The sequence below is a fragment of the Lissotriton vulgaris genome, chromosome 8 (genome assembly GCF_964263255.1).
Source record: "Lissotriton vulgaris chromosome 8, aLisVul1.2, whole genome shotgun sequence".
In the NCBI taxonomy this organism is placed as follows: Eukaryota; Metazoa; Chordata; class Amphibia; order Caudata; family Salamandridae; genus Lissotriton; species Lissotriton vulgaris.
This window is the reverse complement of record NC_141696.1, coordinates 926,122,547-926,141,871: the sequence shown is the minus strand read 5'-3', so window position 1 is coordinate 926,141,871 and position 19,325 is coordinate 926,122,547.

Genomic DNA, 19,325 nt, shown 5'->3' with positions numbered 1-19,325 from the left:
GCAATGGAGGGCAATATCAGGCAGCAGGGCTACAGCCGCTCACCCTCCAGCTCGAGCCCCCCCCACCTCCACCTCACTATTGACAATGGGGTGGGAGCGTGATAGGTGTCAGCGGCCTGCGTCTGATACCTCTTCGTCCTGGCACTATTGTGATGGTGCTGCCCTCTCAGCCAGGGCACCCGGGGATAGTGCTCTTCTGCCCTGGGACCCCACTGCCCACTAGGAGTGCTGGTGGAGGCTACTGTGGCCCTAGAGATCCTCAGCGTCAAGGCAGTGTATGAAGGGGCCCCATCGTGATCCCTACTGGGGTAGCCCTTTTACAGAAAGCAGTGCGCCCGGGCCTGGGTGCAGAACTATTGCAGTCGCTAGAGCTCTTTGTGCAGATCCCCACTAGATGACATCAATTACTGCCCAGCCAAGCCGCCAATTAATATGCCAGGCTAATCGGGGAGCTCCGCTGAGGTGGGAGGTGCGGCTTTCGATATGAGTGAGTCCAGGTAGCCTCCCACCTGGGCCGATATGCAAATGGACGCAGCTTGGGGCCTCCGCTGTGCGTGCTCACCTCTGAGTACTTAGGAATGTTCAGGCCGGATCCCAGGGTCTCTCATGGCAGGCGCGTCAATGTGCACACTCCTTCCCACCACCATCGTCCGGAGCTCACTGCCCTGGATCCGGGGGGGCATCCTACCAGCAACTAGAGGCTCCCCTGCGCCCCCTTCAGGAGAGCATGAATAGCCAGTGATGCGGTGGTAGCAGGATACCGCACGGGTCACAAGTGTGGTGGCTCCTCCCCTGCCAAGTCTTCAGAAGTGGGGCCTTCTCCCAGTAATGGCGCCAGGGCCTTGCGTGGTTGCTGGTTCTGGGGTCAACACATTCAGCGCCAGGCAAGGTCAGTGTCTGCTCCGCCGGGGGGACTCTGCTTAGGTAATGTGTTGCGGCAGCCTACTATGATGCACAGGGGCCACCGAGAGGCATCAGTCCCCCAACCCCGCTGTCTGGATTGTCGCAAGCCCCTCCACACACCCAGCAGCTCCGCAGGGTGCTCCTGCCGCAGCTGTATGGCTGGCTCCGGAGCCTCGACAATGCCGCCTCACCGTCTCAGTAAGGCAGCATTGCTCCGAAGAGGCTCTCCGCTGGGATTGGCACCCTCGCACTTCGGGAATTGCTATAGATAGCCTAGTTAGGGCGGAAAGCTCTGAGTAAGCATCCTACCTAGGCACCATCTTGGCCACACCCCCCAATACCCAATTTTAGAATATCTACATGCCCATTGTTGATGTATCTGAAGTGAATCAGCAGTGATTGATTATTCATTATAGACCTTCATAATGTTTCACTTATGTGTAAAAACGGTGGCCCATAATTATCAAGGGTTTGCGGCACCCTTGCGTCACAGAAGGGGGCACAAGAATGACGCAAAATCTAAGGGAGATTCAACAAGCCAAACAAGGCCATCTTGCGTGGCCTTATGTGGCTTGGTAAATCTGGAGTAACGCAAGGCAGAGCAAGTCACTGCCTTGCATTACTCTTCCCCAGGGAGGCATTCCAAAGATGGAGCATGGGTGTTCCCATGCACCCATCCATTGATTTTGGTGCATTCCCAGATTTACCATTAGTGGAAGACAAGGGAATGTGCCAAAATGCTACGCCTCGCCAGTTTGGGCGTAACAAGGAGGACTATCTTTATGTTACTTCTTTTTGTCCTGTTTCTACATGTGCTGCATTCTGCAGCACACACAGAAAGAGAAAATACCTCTCAGGATTGTTTTTGTGCCAGAAGGTGACCCTTCCTGTACAAAACCAAGCCTGCCTCCAACACGGGCACCCTTGCAATATTACGCATGTGTGTCGGCACGAGGCAGCCAAAAGTGCCCAGCGCTAGGAAATTACATTTAACCACTTCGATGCTCATGACGAGCTGAGCTCGTCATGAGACACGGTGCTCGTCATGAGCACACCCACTTACATTATGGCCCAGCACCGGGGGTAAATCTGCACCGCACGCAAGGTGTGAATGGATTTATATATGACTGTCTTTTTAGTGATACCACATCATTCCTTGACTTTGCTTTTTACTTGCAATTGTACACTCATAGTAGTGGTAGAAAAGACTTCCACTGGCCCTATGTTATGTGTCTTTTGTTAGAAGTGATGCAGTCAGATTGTTGCGGTGGGAAACAATACATTTATTTTTTAAAGATAAAGTTATCTCACACTTCTCATAAAGCCCTAAAGTGAGTGTGCCATGATTTTGAGGTTAGGCAGTAGTTTTGGCACTGTAGAGATAGTGGTGGTGTGGCAGTGTGAATACATATCTCAAACTCAAACATTGATCTAGCCATCCATATTTTGACTAACACTCATCCATCCATTGATCATCCAGCCTCATATTCTTGCAGTGCGTTCCATCCTGTGTGTACATTTGTTTCGAATCTGTGAATAAATGTGCATATGCATTTGTTTTGGCTATTTGAGTTTGTTCCTCTGTGTGCTACTGTTATGTATTTGGGTGTTGGATATGTGATGCGGTGTATGTGAGCATGAGTGCCTGTATGCATTCATTTGTGTGTCTATCGGTGACGAGTACCTACAACTGCATATGTGCTTCTGTAACAGGTCTGTTTTCTTGTACAAGTTTTTATTTGTTAATGTTTTGGAACTCTAGACAGAGGTCCACATAAAATCTTTCAACATCAACATTTAAATTATTATGAGCAGGTTACAAAAAAACAAATCTAATATAAATTCAAAAAACTTTTTAAAAAGGTAAAAATTATACAGCAGAACCTCTCATTTGGTGGATTATACATGGCATCGAGGAAAGCAGAAGAGGAGAGAATATTTAGTTTTAGACAAATAGGTCTCAACCATTTTAAACGATAATTTTTTTAAGCCGGGCAAACAAATAGCACGTGTTTAACATCTTGATTGTAATTATAGCAGAAATTACACTTTACTGAAGAGCCATACCATTTTGATAACAGCATATTTAGAGGGAGAAGGTCCTGTCTCAAGAGAAGCATAAAACGACGCACACCATGTGGGATATTCCATGAGACAAAAGGTTGAGGGATTCTAATTTGGTAATGGTTAATAAAAGGAGACGGACCCCATTTGGCGATAAGGGCCTCTTTATCCAAGTCAAAGGTTAGATTCCAGGAGGCCAGTTTTAGGGTCAGTTTTAGCTGGTAGGTAGATAAATAAAAAAGGGTCAATTCATCTAGTTTCAGGAGTTTAACTGCTGATCTAAAATTCTTTATAATAATAGAATGTTCGTTTAGGGGACCAAGAAGTTCTTTTCGGATCAGGTATCTTAAGGTATCCGATTCACCCTTGGCCAAACTAAATACCCAGCGTACTACCCCAGCAAGACCCTGGACCCATGCACTGCGTAAACCAAATTCCAGTCTAAAGGCTGCAATAGTGCACATAGTATTGACCGTATACAGTTTCCGTAGGATTTTTCCCTCTGTGGTGTTCAAAAAGCCCCAACTCCCCACTTCTAGTAGTTCTATGCCATATAGTTAGGTAGCTGGAATTTTTGCTCTAAAAACCTCCAATAAATAGGCAAAATGCCTCTGACCAGTAGATCTATAGAGGGTATTAAGACCCCTCTCATGGGACATAGTCTTCCAAATGTTATTGGTTATATGGGCTTTCTCACTTAATGAACTGGAAACTATTTTCCCCAAAAAGTATAGGATTGGACAACTTCCAAACGAAGGCCCCCTATATTCCAAAAAAGTTCCCAAATTTTTGCTTTTTTCTTCCAGCCATACACATGACTTTACTCTTGGTTACATTTATCCTTAAGTGATGGGATTCTGCAAATTCGTGGAGCACTTGTAACCGATTATTCAATCCAGTGGGGGTCAAATCCAGGATTAGAATATCGTCTGCATATAGCAGACATACTATTGGTTTGCCCCCCAAAGACGGGGCAATACCATCACTTAAGGAAAGAGATTGAGGAAGGTCAGATAGATAAAGTGAGAACAATAGTGGGGCCAACAGGCACCCTTGTTTTAACCCATTGGCAGATGGGATAGCTTGAGAAAGACCCCTTTCACCTCCCATAAGTATTCTACACCATGTGTCGGAGTGAAGCTCCCGGACCAGATTTAAGAGCTCGGGAGGCATGCCCAGGATCGATAGCTTTCTCCACAGCAAAGGGTGATCCACCTTATCAAAAGCTGTGGAGAAATCTATGAATGCTGCGTATAGTCTCCCTCCTCGGAGCTTGATGTATTTCTCCGATAAAACATGTAGTGCGGTCAGGTTATCTAAGGTGCCATGCCTTTTTCGGAGCCCCGTCTGCTCGAGAGGCAATATATGATTCTCATCAACCCACTTATTAATTAATTGCAGGAGGCATTTAGAAAAGACTTTACCGACCGCGTTGAGGAGGGCAATCTGTCGATTGGGGTAAATTTCTATCACCCTTCTTATACAGGGGTATCAATATACTACCCTTCCATGAGGGAAGGATTACAGAGTGTAAAAAACAAAAACTAAAGACTGGAAAAAGAATCTTACTCCAGATGTCACTATTCTGTTTTAGTACAGAAATAGGGAGCTCGTCAGGGCCCATTGCTCCAGATGAGCACATACCTTTGATAGCCAATTCGATAGTTTTTTCCGAGGGAGGAATAAGGCTGGACTTAATCTGTTTTTCCCTGTTGGAGGCTATTACCTTATCATTTTCAGCGTACAGGTTCAAAATATATTCTACCCATTTCTGTTCTCCAATCGGGACAGGCAAGGATCTACATCTAAGACCACAACCTTCCCCGATCAGAGACCAGAATATCCTAGGTTGGCCATTAACGACCGTTTCCCGCAGTTTGATCCATACCGAATCCTCATTTTCCTTTTTTTGCTTAATTTTTAATCTTGTCCTCCTTCTTTTTAGTAACGCCAGTCTCTGATATCTTAAAGGGCTGTGCCTCAAATATTGTTCTCTTGTAAGTTTTCTGTTTTCTTGTACACTTACATGACTGTTGTGTCTTTTTTGTGCATGTGTTATTCAAGAGCCACATATTCTAAATTTGTTAATGTTTGTTAAATGTTTTTATGACAGAGTCCCTGTTTCCTTACTAGCTGCTGTTCAAGAAAGGCAATATATCTCTCGTTTTAAAAGTTATATCTATCAAGTAGAGATATGATGCTTTTTTGCAAGGTCATTATCACAAATAGTCCTGACAGAGGCATAAAGAAAGTGGATTACGAGAGAAGCAAATGTTTTTATGCACTCAGCTAGAGAAGGAAGAAACACAATAGTCATACATGTGTTATCCTTCAGTTAACAAGGCTTGTTCTTAATATTGTTCAAAGTCTGTTTTGGTAACAAGCCAAAAGCCGTAAATGCCTCTATGTTGAGACCATTTCATCAAGTAAGCTAAGAAGTGTTTCCTCTAAAGTGGATAGGTGTTACAGATAACATTTGAAGTGCTGAAACTGTCAAACTTCCCTCAATTAGGAAATTAGGAATCTTGATTGCAACAACTGAATTTCAGCTAAATTTTTCACTCCCCAAAATTGTCTCTTGTATGTCCTATCACCAAACTGCAGCAATAACTAATAACGTAAATATGTTTGCTACTCTGTGTCTGTAATCCGCCTTTTCTGATTGGTTCCCTGAGATATATTGTTTTTCTTTGGACCCTATTTTTGCAGGTTTTATGAATTTGCTTTGTACAGTGTGTCACAGTTCATGTGCTCTTCTCCTAAACCTGTACTATACAAATTAGCTTTCACCCAGTTGGGTTACTTTCTAGTAAGTCCATTGTAAGTTGCATTACTAAAAGGAGGTTGAATGTAAAATATGGGTTTCAGTGTGTAGTTACACCACCCTCATATATGATAAAGGGGGCTTCATTGTGTTCTGGCTTGGTGTGAGTTTAATAGCATTGTAGTAACGAATGGCAAGAAAAAAGTGCCTTTGCTATTTAGAAAAACCTACTTTTGTTTATTAACTAAGTCACCTTTAATTGAGTGTATTAAGCCACAGATATGTGTCCTTAAGATATGCACGTGAGTGTGCTTATTATTGAGAAAAGTATGTTCCCACAATAAGGAGTTTCAAAAATCTTTTTCTCATCATGTAGGCAAAGCTGCTTTTACTTGGAACCGCCCCCTTCGTGAACAAAGTTACCCCTTTCTATCTTGGCAAAATGATCAATAAAATTATTTTTTCTCCTTAGTTTTCAAAATCAAATAACATTTTTGATAACTTTTATTAAATGTAACTTTAAAGTAGTATACTTTGATCTGCCAGACAGTAAACTGATGCAGTCATGGTTTACTATGCTCCAGAGACTGCAAACACAACCCTCGCTTTCATTTAGTAAATACCCTGTCATAAGGCACTGACTTGGCCCTTTGCAGCTTCAAAGTCAGAGTAATTTTCACAAATATATGAAAACACAATCTAACCTAGTTCAGTTTTGTGATAGGTTCGCTGTAACACAGCTCATTAGATATATTAAAGTACACAATAGTGGCAAACACTTTTTCAATTAATAGTTGACAAAGAGACAATCACGTTTTTTTAAAAATGGTGCAGTGGCTCTAAAATTCCTCATTGGAAGTCAGGAAAATGAAAACCACAAGTCTTGACAGAGGAAATATTAGAATAATGTTTTCACTTCTATGCCTTCACTGTGACTGGCTTATTTTGGTGAGATTTTTGTTTGTTAATGTTTGTGACTAGAATCCCATACTAATCAGAAACATGGGACTAAATATTGTAGGCCTTATGTACTCCACACTGCCAAATATGGGTTGGTGTGTGTGTTCGACAGCAGGATAATAATGTGTTGCGGCCCCTTCAGGGTGGTCGCATGTTGTTTTTGGCTTCAATGTTCACTATGAACAGGTCCCACTGCTCACTACCTGAGCGGGCTAGACCTCTGTCCATTACAGGGCCGGACTTGCCATAGCGGGCACCCGGCATTTCCCCGGTAGGCCGCTAGGGTGGGGGCCGATTTTGGGCCCCTTGGGGCTGTTTTTTATACCAGGGATCGCAAACTGCTCGGCTGCACTCCCCCTCCTTGGGGGGGGGTGGCGGGGGGCAGCTGAACAGTTTGCCAGGGCCAGTTTCCCTTCCCAGTCCGGCCCTGGTCCATTAAGTAGCATAGTGTACACGCATCTGCCCACGCCCATTGTAACAACGTTTAGAGCCATTTAGTGGTGTTGGGTGTGGCAGGAGGTGACCACTGCATCATAGCGAGCCTCTTGAACAGTACAAACACTTGGTGGTGGATATAGTTCGCAGCCCGAGGAGACAAGATTCAGGAGTGGGGGACAGTGGGTGAGAGGGCAGGTCTGCCGTTGTGGCTGTTATTTATTGCCAAGTGCGTTGTGTGGGTGACAATACCCCACCCTATGACAGAACCTTGCTTCATGCAATCTGCAACACATTCATTCCGTCCTGTTTGTAGGGAACATACGCTTGATGCATTGGGGGGATAAATATGCCTGGTGGAAATAATTAAATTGGGTGAAACGGAATCTAGGATTACGAGAGACCTCCTTCACTTGCTGAAGAGCACTCCTCCACTTCTTGGGAAGTCAAAGGGTTGTAAGGACAGCATTCCAATGGTTGAGCGCACCTGCCATGCCTGTAAAGGTGCTTGCATTAGGGTTTCATAAAGTAGAGAAATAGCACATCTCTGATGAACCCCAAACAGTAGTGCATGAAGGATGCCAGACAATAGTGGCTGAAGGTTGGTAGCTCCCAGGTGTCTCGCACTAATCAACGTTTAGTCTGGTACATCAGGAAGTTAAATAGGGAGCTATGATGTCCTCATAGGTAATGAAGGACCCTTCTTTGAAAAAGTCCCCAACCTTCATCAGCTCAACCATGGTGCACTGAGTCTAATTGTGGTGCAAAGTCAATGTAACACCAGCTGGCAGCTGGTCCACCGGTATCAAGAGGGAGTAAGGGAGAAACATGGACTTACCATGGACGAACTGATGCCATCGCACCCTAGCCATATTCATTAGGTTATACCCTTTAAGCAAAGGACATGTGTGATCTGTCAACCAGGTGTACACACTGGTCCGGTCCAAGCTCGCACTTATGGATGTTTTTTCCACACTGGGGGACTCACTAAGCCAACATAAAGGACACTGAAGTTGAGTAGCAGTAAATAAGAGCTTGAAGATGGGCATGCTCAGTACCCCCTCAATAAGTGGTCATTGTGTCATGGCCAGGGCATTAGGCGGCAGTCTTTGCCCACAGCAATTCTATTAACAGCCCATTCAGTTTGTGGAAAAAGAGCTTAGGCAGCATAATTGATAGGGCAGCAAAGTAGTACAGCAAAGAATAGTATTAGCATCATAGATGTCTCTACTCACTCCAATGGGGAAAGTGGCAGAGACCACGAGAAACGGAGCGATCCCTATTTGAAGCGCATACCACGACCCAGGTTGCCCTTCTTAAGGTGGTCATTGGAGTGCTATGTATGTATTCCCAGGTACTTGATTGAGTTGTGGCACCATTGTAGGTGATGGTTCTGGAGCGCAGCTCTGAGATGGTTGGAACCTGTGTGAGTCGAAACAGGCAGGACTTCGCTCAGTTCACCCAAATGCCAGATATAGTTCCAAAGGTATCCAATAGGGTCATCACTGCTGGTAGATGGCCCCTCCTTTATGCAGAAATATCAATGCATCATCTGCGTAGAGTGACAAAATGTGATAGGTATTAAGTTCACAGACATGCGCAAGGCATGTAGGCACAATTCACAGGAAAGAGGTTCCATAGCTATCGTGAACAGCATTGGTGATAGTGGACATTCCTGTCTAGTGGCCCTGAGAAAGGAGACAGCATTGGATATCACTCAGCCCATTTTGACTCTTACCGGTAGGTTTGAGTACAATGGACAAATCGACTGCACAAATCCTGGACCGAAGACCAGCGGTTTAGGAAGTCAGCTAGGTTAATCCTCTGGAACAGTTTGAGGCTCAAAATGGGTCCACCTCTCCATATCCTCAACTCTGAATTGCTATGATAGCTCATATGGCCTGGAACTGCCTAAGTCCCCTCTTCCGTTAAGACCCATGACTACCCTAGGATGTTTGTATACTCCCTCCACCCAGAGGCAAGCATTTCAAACCACACTCTTTTGGATTAGGGGGAGTGATCCCCCGGCCGTATTTATTACATAATTAAAAAACATTGATTATTACTTACATTATGTACAATTAACCCAGAAAATCAAAATATATTGATAGATACATGATGTCACTTGTCTAACCTTAACATGTTCTAATATAAATCCACTCCTACCATAATCTAAAAATGTATATACTTTACTTTCTGTGTGTACTCCCTAGAGCCTAAGGCAGGGTCACTGACTGGCAGCCCCCAGATCCCGGTAAACTACAAATATTCCCCTGGAGTAACCTTGCAAAGGGGTACAGATTGTCGGGCCCCCCCTATGCCCTGAGCCTTAAACTCCATACCGGGGGCTACAATTCTGCATACTTGTGCCCTGATGCGCATGCGCGTGCAAGGGTGGCCACAGGCCTACTGGAAATAGTAACCCCCCTAGCCCCCGCACCCGACAGCTTAACAACCGGCTGTCACTGCCCCTGGAGTTGCCTGGTGCTGGACGCTAATGGCCGAAGACTATGCTTACCAATAATGACCTAACTCCCACAGGCCAGTATAGTTGCCTGACTATCTGGCCTCCCCCTCTAGCCCTCTAGGAGGTCATGCCCTGTGTCTCAAGCCCTCCAACCATGCTTTAATGTCCTCCATGAATGCCTGATTCCCTTTGGATGATAAGCAAACCCCGTCTTGTAAAAAGAACTGATCACCCCCGATGTACCAATGTCTCATTGACTTGAATTTTGGGGTCCAGATCGGATGATCAAACTTATTGTTGATCCACTTTACCGTGCGATTGAATGCTCGCACTGACTCGTCCTCTCGCCATTGGAACCTTGGGATCATGTGAGACCAGACGATCATGGCAATGGGGCACCTCTTCACCAACCTTCCCACCTTAGTAAGCAGCTCCTCAACTAATACCCTTCATCCCAGGCAAGCCAAGTCATTACCCACTAGGTGCAGGATCCCAGAATGCTTGTTGTCCCTTACTTTCTTTTAACCCCTTCCATGCTCATGACGAGCTAAGCTCGTCATGCAGTACAATGCTCGTGTGCTCATGACGATCTGAGCTCGTCATGAACAGTGATAAATTCCACTTTGCAGCACATGAGGGGAAAAGCTCTAGCAGCCAAGGTGTTAAAGAGCGGTTCACCAGCTCCCTGAATTGCCCCACGCACAGTCTGCCCTGTCCATGAAACACTATTGTTGCTCCCAACTTATGCGCCCTGGCCTCGTGAGCTCCTGAAAAGAAATGTTTTAAATGACGGACATATGAATGACCCACGAACCAGATTTCTTGCTGTTTCGGGGTCCCGGAAAGACCTTGGGCCATCACCTGTTCTGTTAGTTCTTGGACTGTTGATTGCCGTCCCCTTGAGTGACAAGCTGATATCCTCCTATCGTGAAGGTGGTCCGATGCAGACTTCTCCCCTGAGTCACAGGATGAAGAAACTGCAAGCAAACATTATTATTATTTTATTTTATTTTATAGCATTTATAAGGCGCAACAGCTACCCACAAAGGGTTTCCCGGCGCCGAAAATCAGCAAAGACATATGGCACAGCTAGAGAGAGAACAGGTCTGGGAGCAAAGATTATTGATCAAACAACCAGGTTTTCACGCTTTTTCTGAAACTCCTGTAGTTTTCTTCTTTGCGTATCTGAGTAGGCAGTGTGTTCCAAAGGGTTGGTCCCAGAAATGAAAAAGATCTTCCACCCAATCTAGCCCGTTTGTACCTTGGCACCACAAACTTCGCAGATGTCGTAGAGCGAAGATTGCGATTTGGAAGGTAAGGCTTGGCAAGGTCTTGAAGATATTTGGGGGCAGTCCCAGATTTAATTTGGAACAGATAGCTCAGGGCTTTAAAACGGATCCGATTTTCGACCCTAAGCCAGTGAAGATCTCTGAGATGTTTAGTTATTCTGGCATATCTGGGGATTCTACAAAGCAGTCTGGCCGCAGCATTTTGTACCAACTGCAGGCGTCTTATGACTGCTTTGTTTGCACCCAGGTACAGGATGTTGCCGTAGTCAAGCCGAGATGTCACTAAGGCATTGACTACGGTCTTCTGGGTGATTGATGGTAACATCCAGACGATTTTACGAAGCCATCTGAGAATAGTAAAACAGATACCAGCCACTTTATTAGCTTGCTGAACCATAGATAAGCTGTCATCAATGATGACTCCAAGATTCCTGACTTGGGTGGCAGGGGTCGGGAGCTTGCCCAGTGAGGTCGGCCAATGGGAATCGCTCCAGAGATTTTTGCTGTTTCCTAAAAGGAGGATCTCTGTTTTCTCCCCATTTAACTTGAGTTGGTTGGCCGACATCCAGCAGAAAATTTCGTGGAGGCCTGTTTTAAGTGCAGACGAGTCAGACGAATCGGATTTAGATAATGAGAATAGAATCTGAGAGTCGTCTGCATAGGTCATCAAAACAAGACCAAAATTCTCTGCAAGGGTGGCTAATGGGTGAAGGTACAAATTAAATAAAAGGGGACTCAAAATGGATCCCTGTGGTACACCGTGTTGGGAGTAGAAAACATCCGAACAAGCCTCAGAAGAGGTGATCTGAAAGGTCCGGGAGGATAGATAGGATTTGATCCATTCTAGCGCCTTGCCCTCAACACCACTCTCCCCCAGCCTGCGAAGCAGTCTGGAGTGAGAGATGGTGTCGAAGGCTGCGCTTAGGTCCAATAGGACTAGTGCCACTGTTTGGCCATCATCCCTGAGCTCTTTAATTTTTTCCGTGATTCCGAGCAGGGCAGTCTCAGTGGAGTACCCACTCCTGAATCCGGACTGAGAAGGGTGGAGTAGTTCATTATTTTCCACATATATGGAGAGAGCTTCATGAATGTGCTTTTCCAGCATTTTGGAAAAGGCAGGAAGTAACGATATAGGTCTATAATTGGCCAATACCGTAGGATCGGCGGCAGGCTTTTTCAGCAGAGGGCTGACTATGGCATGTTTCCACATGGCAGGAACTGAAGCCTGTTCCATAGACGCATTGAGAATGTCCGTAATGGGCGTCAGGGTAGAATCCTCCAGTTGGCTGATAATTCTAATAGGTATAGGATCACGAGGAGAGCCTGATTTAATAGCTTTAAGAAGTTTCCTCGTTTATCCGCTGTTAAGGGGGGCCAGACTTCGAGATGACAGTTTCCTTTAAAACTTTGGAAGGTGTCCTCTTGATTATGAGAAATAGAGCTGTTGTTATTGATATTAGAGACGATTTTTTCGATCTTTTCAGTAAAAAAGGACGCCAAGTCTTGACATTGCTGAGTACTAAGAGGGGGGGCCTCCGCTCTAGTGTTTTCTCCTGCCAATTCCTTCACCGTATTAAAAAGAGTCTGGGATTTATTGACCGCTGAATTAATTGGAAATAGAACAGTCATCAGTGCATTGCCCTACTGAATGGCTAAAAACATATACTACTGCACATGATACTACATAACAGTGTACTGATGCAAGCTTCTCTCTGAGTCACAGGATGAAGACAGTTGCAATTCACATGAAACAGAACCAAAAAACGGACTAGAGCATGTGCAGCCGCACAAAGCGCTTATAGCAATTAGATGACCACCTACAGTTCCTCTTGACTTGCTCCTTCCTTAGGCCCCTTGCCACTGCCTCGGTGGCCGCCCCAATCCCAAAGGAGTGGGTCCCAAAAGTAGCTGAAACCAACCCGGCATCTTGGATGGCCAAACCCATGACTCTTTTGAACTGAAAAATAGTGAGGGGTGATCCATCGCCATGTATCAAAAGTGGCCCTGCTGTGACCCACATCTGCTGTGCCATGAAGGCCTCCAGTCTGGCAACAGGGCAGCATGCATTACCTTTAGCCCGGTGAAGCACTATGCTCTCACCCCTTCCTCCCTGATCAGTTTTGGGCCTATGTAAGGAGATCAGCACAGAGTCTGTTGTACTCTGTACATGAAGACACTGGTAGCCATGTTGTAGGTTCTTAAGTCTTCTTTATTAAGTCCAAGTCAAGTGGTATCAATCAAGGATCAGCCATGTACCAGGTCCTACACTAGCCCCACCAGGAGCAGCCCGCCTAGCTGCTCAGCCCATCTCCAACTATCACCACTCATCCACACAAGCACCTAGGCATTCTATTCATCACAGTCACACCAACATTCTGTTACCATCTCTCATTCTAGCTGAGCAGCTAGGAGGACCTAGGCTGATTTATATATAAATGTAAACTTTAGACTATAACAGAGTTCCCGTTCATTTTGACATGTTCCACCTGTAGGCCCCCCTGCCAATCTTGTTTGTTCTGCGGCACCAGTTCTCCTACCCTGAAAGCGCAATAAAATGCGAGGGAGAAAGTCGATTGGAGCAATGTAACTTCCCTTGGGAGCTACAAACTCGCCGTAAAGCTGCCAACAAGCTAGCCAATTTCTCTAATCCTGTGGGTCTCCTTTCGTAAGGCTGCACCCCCAGCAAACGTTGCCATCCCTTCAAAGCCTTGCGCACTACCAAATTCTTTGTTGGATCCCCTTTTCCCTTTGCTTTAGCAAAAAAGGAGATGGCCGTAATGTGACGCCTAGCCCGAGCTACTGGGTGTCATTTATCCCTCATAAAGCCAAGATAAGCGACCACCGACCCTGGCTGGTGGCAAGTTTGCTCCCAAATATGCCCCAAGAACTGAAAAAATTACCAAAACGCCCCTTCGTAAGCTCTCCTGGTCCTGGGTGCTAGGCTTTCTGCCACGAGGTCCGATAGGTGGGGGCTGTAAGAAAGTGGCTCTGTGCATACTGAACCAAAGGAAGGTACAGCATGTATAGGGTCCACAGTCCCCAGAGGTTTGGCAGAGGCTAAAGTTAGATATAACCTTACTCTCTAAAGTGGTAGCTTGTCAAGCAGTAAGGCAGTATCAGATGACAGTGTAAAGCATTTGTTGTACACACTCAGTCAGCAAATGGTCTCACACACTCAAGAACTGAACTCTAGGCAAATTGTTTTGCATCAAAATATATAGTTGTTTTATTTTAGAACCAACAAGGTATCAAAATATACATTCTCGGAATGAATTACTTTAGTTTAAATACTTTGCAATAGGCAATTGACTTTTTACGTACAGTAGTTACAGATGTTGCAATGGGCAACGCAATTTCAAACACAATGCAACATTGAGCTCAATGGGAATTTCCAGTTAAATGCAACAAGTTACTTTATGGATTACTTTTCTAACCACAGGACTGGATCGTAGATTCAGTCCTGGGACATCTCCTGTAAACAGTTGAGTAAAAGCGTTTTTGTTACAGTAGTGATTTTAAGGAATATTATTGTATTTTAAAAGTTGACACAGAAACGTTTTCACATAGAATCACCAATGTTATCCTATGGGAGGAAATTCACTTAGCAGGTAAGTAGTGTTATCGTTACTTTTTCGTACTCAGTGGTGGATCCTGGATCCAGCACTGGTGCATCTCCTGTAAATAGTTGAAGGGAATGTGTTTAAGTCATACAAGCGATTTTTAAGGAATATTTGTAGTTCGTGAAAATCGACACTTAGAAACTTTTCTGGTGAAAACCAGGCAATGGATTCCTATGGAAGGAAATGCAAGTTACTGGTAAGTACGGTTAAAATTACTTTTCAGGGTCAGTGCTGGGCTAAAAGATGCTGAACTGAGTTCTCTCCTGATAACAGGTGAGTAATTCCGAATTTGTTGTTCAGCTGATTTTAGATGAATATTTAAAGTTTCAAAACTCCACAATTAGAAGAATTTCCATGTGAAACCAGTCAATGTTAACATATGGAAGAAAAGTAAGTTATCGGCTTTTGGGTATGTTCTCGACTGGCAGAATTAAGGTTCTGGGCTTAGACTCAGGGGTCTCCCAGGGTCAGGTAGGTACAGTTGGTACACCCTCAGCGGCACAGGGGCAGCCAGGTGCAGAGGTAGTTAGGCCCAATGTTATTCAAAGAGAGGCAGGGGGCCTGCGGTTGGTGACTGATGGCTAGCAGGCCATGCAGCTGAGGGAGCTGGGCTCCTGGTCACTTGTTCAGGGCAAATGGGGAAGTAGAATAGGACAAAGGTTGCACTGCCAGAGCCACTTGAGCGGCTGGGTGCAGAGTGCTTTTGAGCCGTTGGGCGCTCAATGTTAGTCAATGGAGATCATGGAAGGTGAACAAAGGCTGCAGGCTCGGGGACGGAGATTCTTCAGGAGCGACCAACAATTCAATGGGTAAGTTGGGATCTTGGATGATAGGTAGACACCCAGGAGTTTAGCACAGGGCGCCAGGGGCGCCGGGTGCAGGGGTGTCTTTTGATGTCAGTAAATCTTGGTCGCGGTTGGAGGGGTCTCCTGTTGTGAGACTGCAGGCATTGTCTGGGTCTTCGAGGAGGGACCTGGGGCACTGGATTTCAGATCAAAACTGCCGGGGGGACGTCCTCAGCCTCTTTGTCCACTCGGGCACAGGCCGGGCTCGGCGGGTGCAGAGTGTGCTGGATTCCTGGCTGGCACCAGGGTTTTGCTGTTTGAGCAGAACCAATGCTCATGGGAGTCCCAGTCTTTAAAATGTTCAAGGCAGGCAGGTCCTCCAGGGTTTTCAAGGTTGCCGTCCGCAGGAGACGCCGGGATTTAGCAGGTAGCAGGTTCAAGGATCAACAGGCCTGTAGGGCTGGGGCTAAGTCAGTTGGTGTTGTCCTCTTGTTAGCAGCTGCATGGCAGGTCTTGTTCTTCTTGATCTTCTTTCTTGTTTTCAAATTGGGATCTGAGGAAGGAAGGTTCAGGGTGCCCCTAAATACTACATTTAGGGATGTTACAGGTAGGGCAAGGGCAGGGACCAATGGGTCCCTGCCCTGGGCTGAGTACACCCCCTATCTTGCTCCTCTCCTGCGGGAGGGGGGCTGGGGCCTAGCTCTGATTGGGTAGGGCTCCCCATCCTCAAGATGGTGGTAGCCCGGAGTTGTGCTTCACCTCGCCCCTCCTACCTGAGGGGTGAAGTTGGCACAGGCTGGCACACCCGCTTTTCTCATGTAGGGTTTCCCACCAGTCTTCCTGCCAGAGTTGGGGTCAGAACTGGTGGGGGACAGTTGCTGAGTACAGCAAGTGGCCTGGAGAAGCTCACAAAGGCGGCATGCCTTTGAAGCTTCCCCTGCCCATCCTGGGGAGGAGACCTAGCACCTCGCCCAGGACATGCATTGTTGCAGGACCAGGAGTGCGGATGACTTTCTACCCAGGGGTCCAGCAACATGTATGCTCTGTGGTAGCCTAGGCAACCTCCCAGACAAGACATGGATGGTAGGTTAGGTTCAGGGGCAACTCTAAGTTGCCCTCTGTCGTGCATTTGGCATTAAATCCCACACTGGCATCAGTGTGGGTATAGTGTGCTGAGAAGTTTGATACCAGACTTCTCAAACTTCAGTGTAGCCATCAAGGTGCTGTGGAGTTTGTAATGACAACCTCCCAGCACCATATACTCTTAATGGCATCACTGCACTTACAGTGCCCAGGAATGGCCCTGGGTATTGTAGGGGCACAGCACTCACGTACCTGTGCCCACACCACTGGCATAGTGCACCCAGCTGGAGGGGTGACTGATTTTTGCCAGGGCAGTGTGTTTGTGGGCATGGCACACAGGGATGTGTGCCATGTCAACTCTTTGTTTAGTTCTGTACCAGAACACTCAGCCTGCTCAGGCAGCGTGTGTGTGTGTCAGGGTACAGGGCCCCTAAGGGTAGCACAATAAGTGCTGCAGCCCTTGGGGGTCTTCTCTGGTCACAATGCCATGTGTACCTAAGGTACCATTTACCAGGGACTGACATGTGGCCGGAGATGCCAATTGGGTTTTAGTTTCAACACAGTTTTAGGGAAGAAACACAGCCCCTGGGTACCTGATTGGCAGGAGCCCAGGGCAACGCTCAGTCAATTCAGCAAAAGGTTGGGGCATACCGTGCGAGAAAGATGGCACTTTCCCACAGGGGCACCAAGTTGCCAAAGCTTTTCTGGGAAAGGTGTTGGGTGCATCGCTGCTTCTGGGAGGTGGGACCTGAATGCCTGCATTTTAAAACGAGACAATGCATCAACAGCATGATTTAATATACCCGGCACATGCTTGGCTCTGAAAAGTATATTTATTTTCATATATTGTAACACAATCTCTTTTAGTAGCCTCAGGATCATAGTGCATTTTGCTGTTTGATTAATGCTTTCCACCACCGCCATGTTATCTGACCAGAATATTACAGACTGATTTCTCAAATGTTCAGACCAGACAGGCAGTGCCACCAGGATGGGAACAGGCTGAAGGAAGCTTATGTTACTTGTGAGCCCTGAGTCTCTCCACCAAACAGGCCAACGCCGTGCAATCCATTCAGAACCCAAAATGGCATTGAAAGCCTCGCTACCCACCGCAGCGGTCATCAGTCCCAACTCAGGACTTGCCCTAGGCAAGTTAGGCCACACCACCCTACCATTGAAATCGCGCAGGAATGCCTTCCAAATGAGCATGTCCTGTTGACCTCGCTGGATAGTCTGGTGTGATGGTGCTTCTCTTTGAGCCCAGACATAGCCTGTGCAATGGTGCCGGAAAAAGGGTGTGCCATCAGGATTATGTGCAGTGCAAAGTGCAGCTGTCCCACTACTTGCTGTAACTGATGCCTAGTAACCTTTTCCTTTGAGTGGCATTGCTGTAATGTTAATCTGAAATCTTGTACTTTTTCTGCCGGTAACCTAAATACCCCTTCCACAGAATCCAGCTCAATCCCTAGGAATTCAATCTTTGTGCTAGGACCCAGCATCTTACCTGGTGCCAACTGCACACCGAACTCATGCATGAGGGTGCAGAAATTTTCCAAGGCTGTCCTGCAATCCCCCGTTCCTGGTGCCCCCAAAAAGAGGAAGTCATCAAGGTAATGTAAAACCCATTGGTGACCCATGTTCCGCCTGAAAGCCCACTTCAAAAAGAAGCTACATTTCTCAAAATAGGCACACAAGACTGAACAACCGATTGGCATACATTTGTCCACATAAAACTTCCCCTGAAATTGAATACCAAAGAGGTGAAAATCCAGAGGGTGCACTGGCGGTAAGTGGAATGCTGATTCAAGTCAGATTTTGCTAGCAATGTCCCTTGAACCAAAACTCTCAGCATGTCCACAGCCAGTTAAAAGGATGCATATTTCACACTGCACAGTCTTTGAAATTGCCTCATTCACCGAATTTCCCCTAGGCGCTGAAAGGTTGTGGATCAAGCGGAACTCCCCCTGCACCTTCTTGGGAACCACCCCCAGTGGAGAGCAGACAAAATCCTCCATTGGGACGTTGTCAAATGGGCCCGCCATGCTATCCAACTTTACTTCCTTCTCGATTTTTGCTGCTGCTATACCTTCGTTGGCCCTAACTGAATGCTGATTCTTGCAAAACGCCACACTGTTGTAACCCTGCGCCTGGATCCTAAAACCTGCTAAAACCCCTCTCTGATAGTCCTTGCAGCTTTAACCAAGGGATTATGGTGCTAATGTTTAAAGGGGAGCTAGCCTTTTCAAAGTGTGGTTTGTCATTTCTGTTCCTTGCCTCCTTTTTCTCTGGATTTCTTGAAACACTTGGAGTCGTGATGGGATGCATTTCCACAGAAACCACAGGAGTGTTTGAACCTACATGTGCCTGGCGCTCTATTACATGTCGGTTTATTGTAGTCAAAACATACACCCTTCCTCCCCGGGCCCCCTGCCTTCCCTGCGGAGTCCCCGTGTTTCCAGTGGGGCCTAAATGAAAGGCTTGTACCGCACATTGTCTTGTGCCTGCCCCGACTGTCAGATGGACCACGAACCAAATGCTTCAGATGAATAAACATGTTGGTCAGATTCCATCCTAATGATGGATCTTGCGCCTTTGCACGTCTGAATTCCTTAGCATACTCCTTCCACCTATTGCCCCCTATGTTGCATGTGCGACAGTAATCCTATTCTGATAACACGCCATCTCAGTCCCAAACTCCGGGAAACGCTCCAGAATGATTGCCATGTATATAGTCAAACCTTATATCCAATTGGCTAGATTCTCCTCTAGTCTGTACTTTAAAATTATGTTCGACCGCTCCTTATGGTTTGTCCACTCCTTATTCTGCCTTGCTTCGTATCTTTCTGTCTCATCTATCAAAAGGGAAAAGATGCTCGCATACGCCCCTTCCAGATCTTTTCTTTTGTCTCTTGGGACAAATGTCGCCCCAACTGTTCCCTGGCTGAACGCATCTCC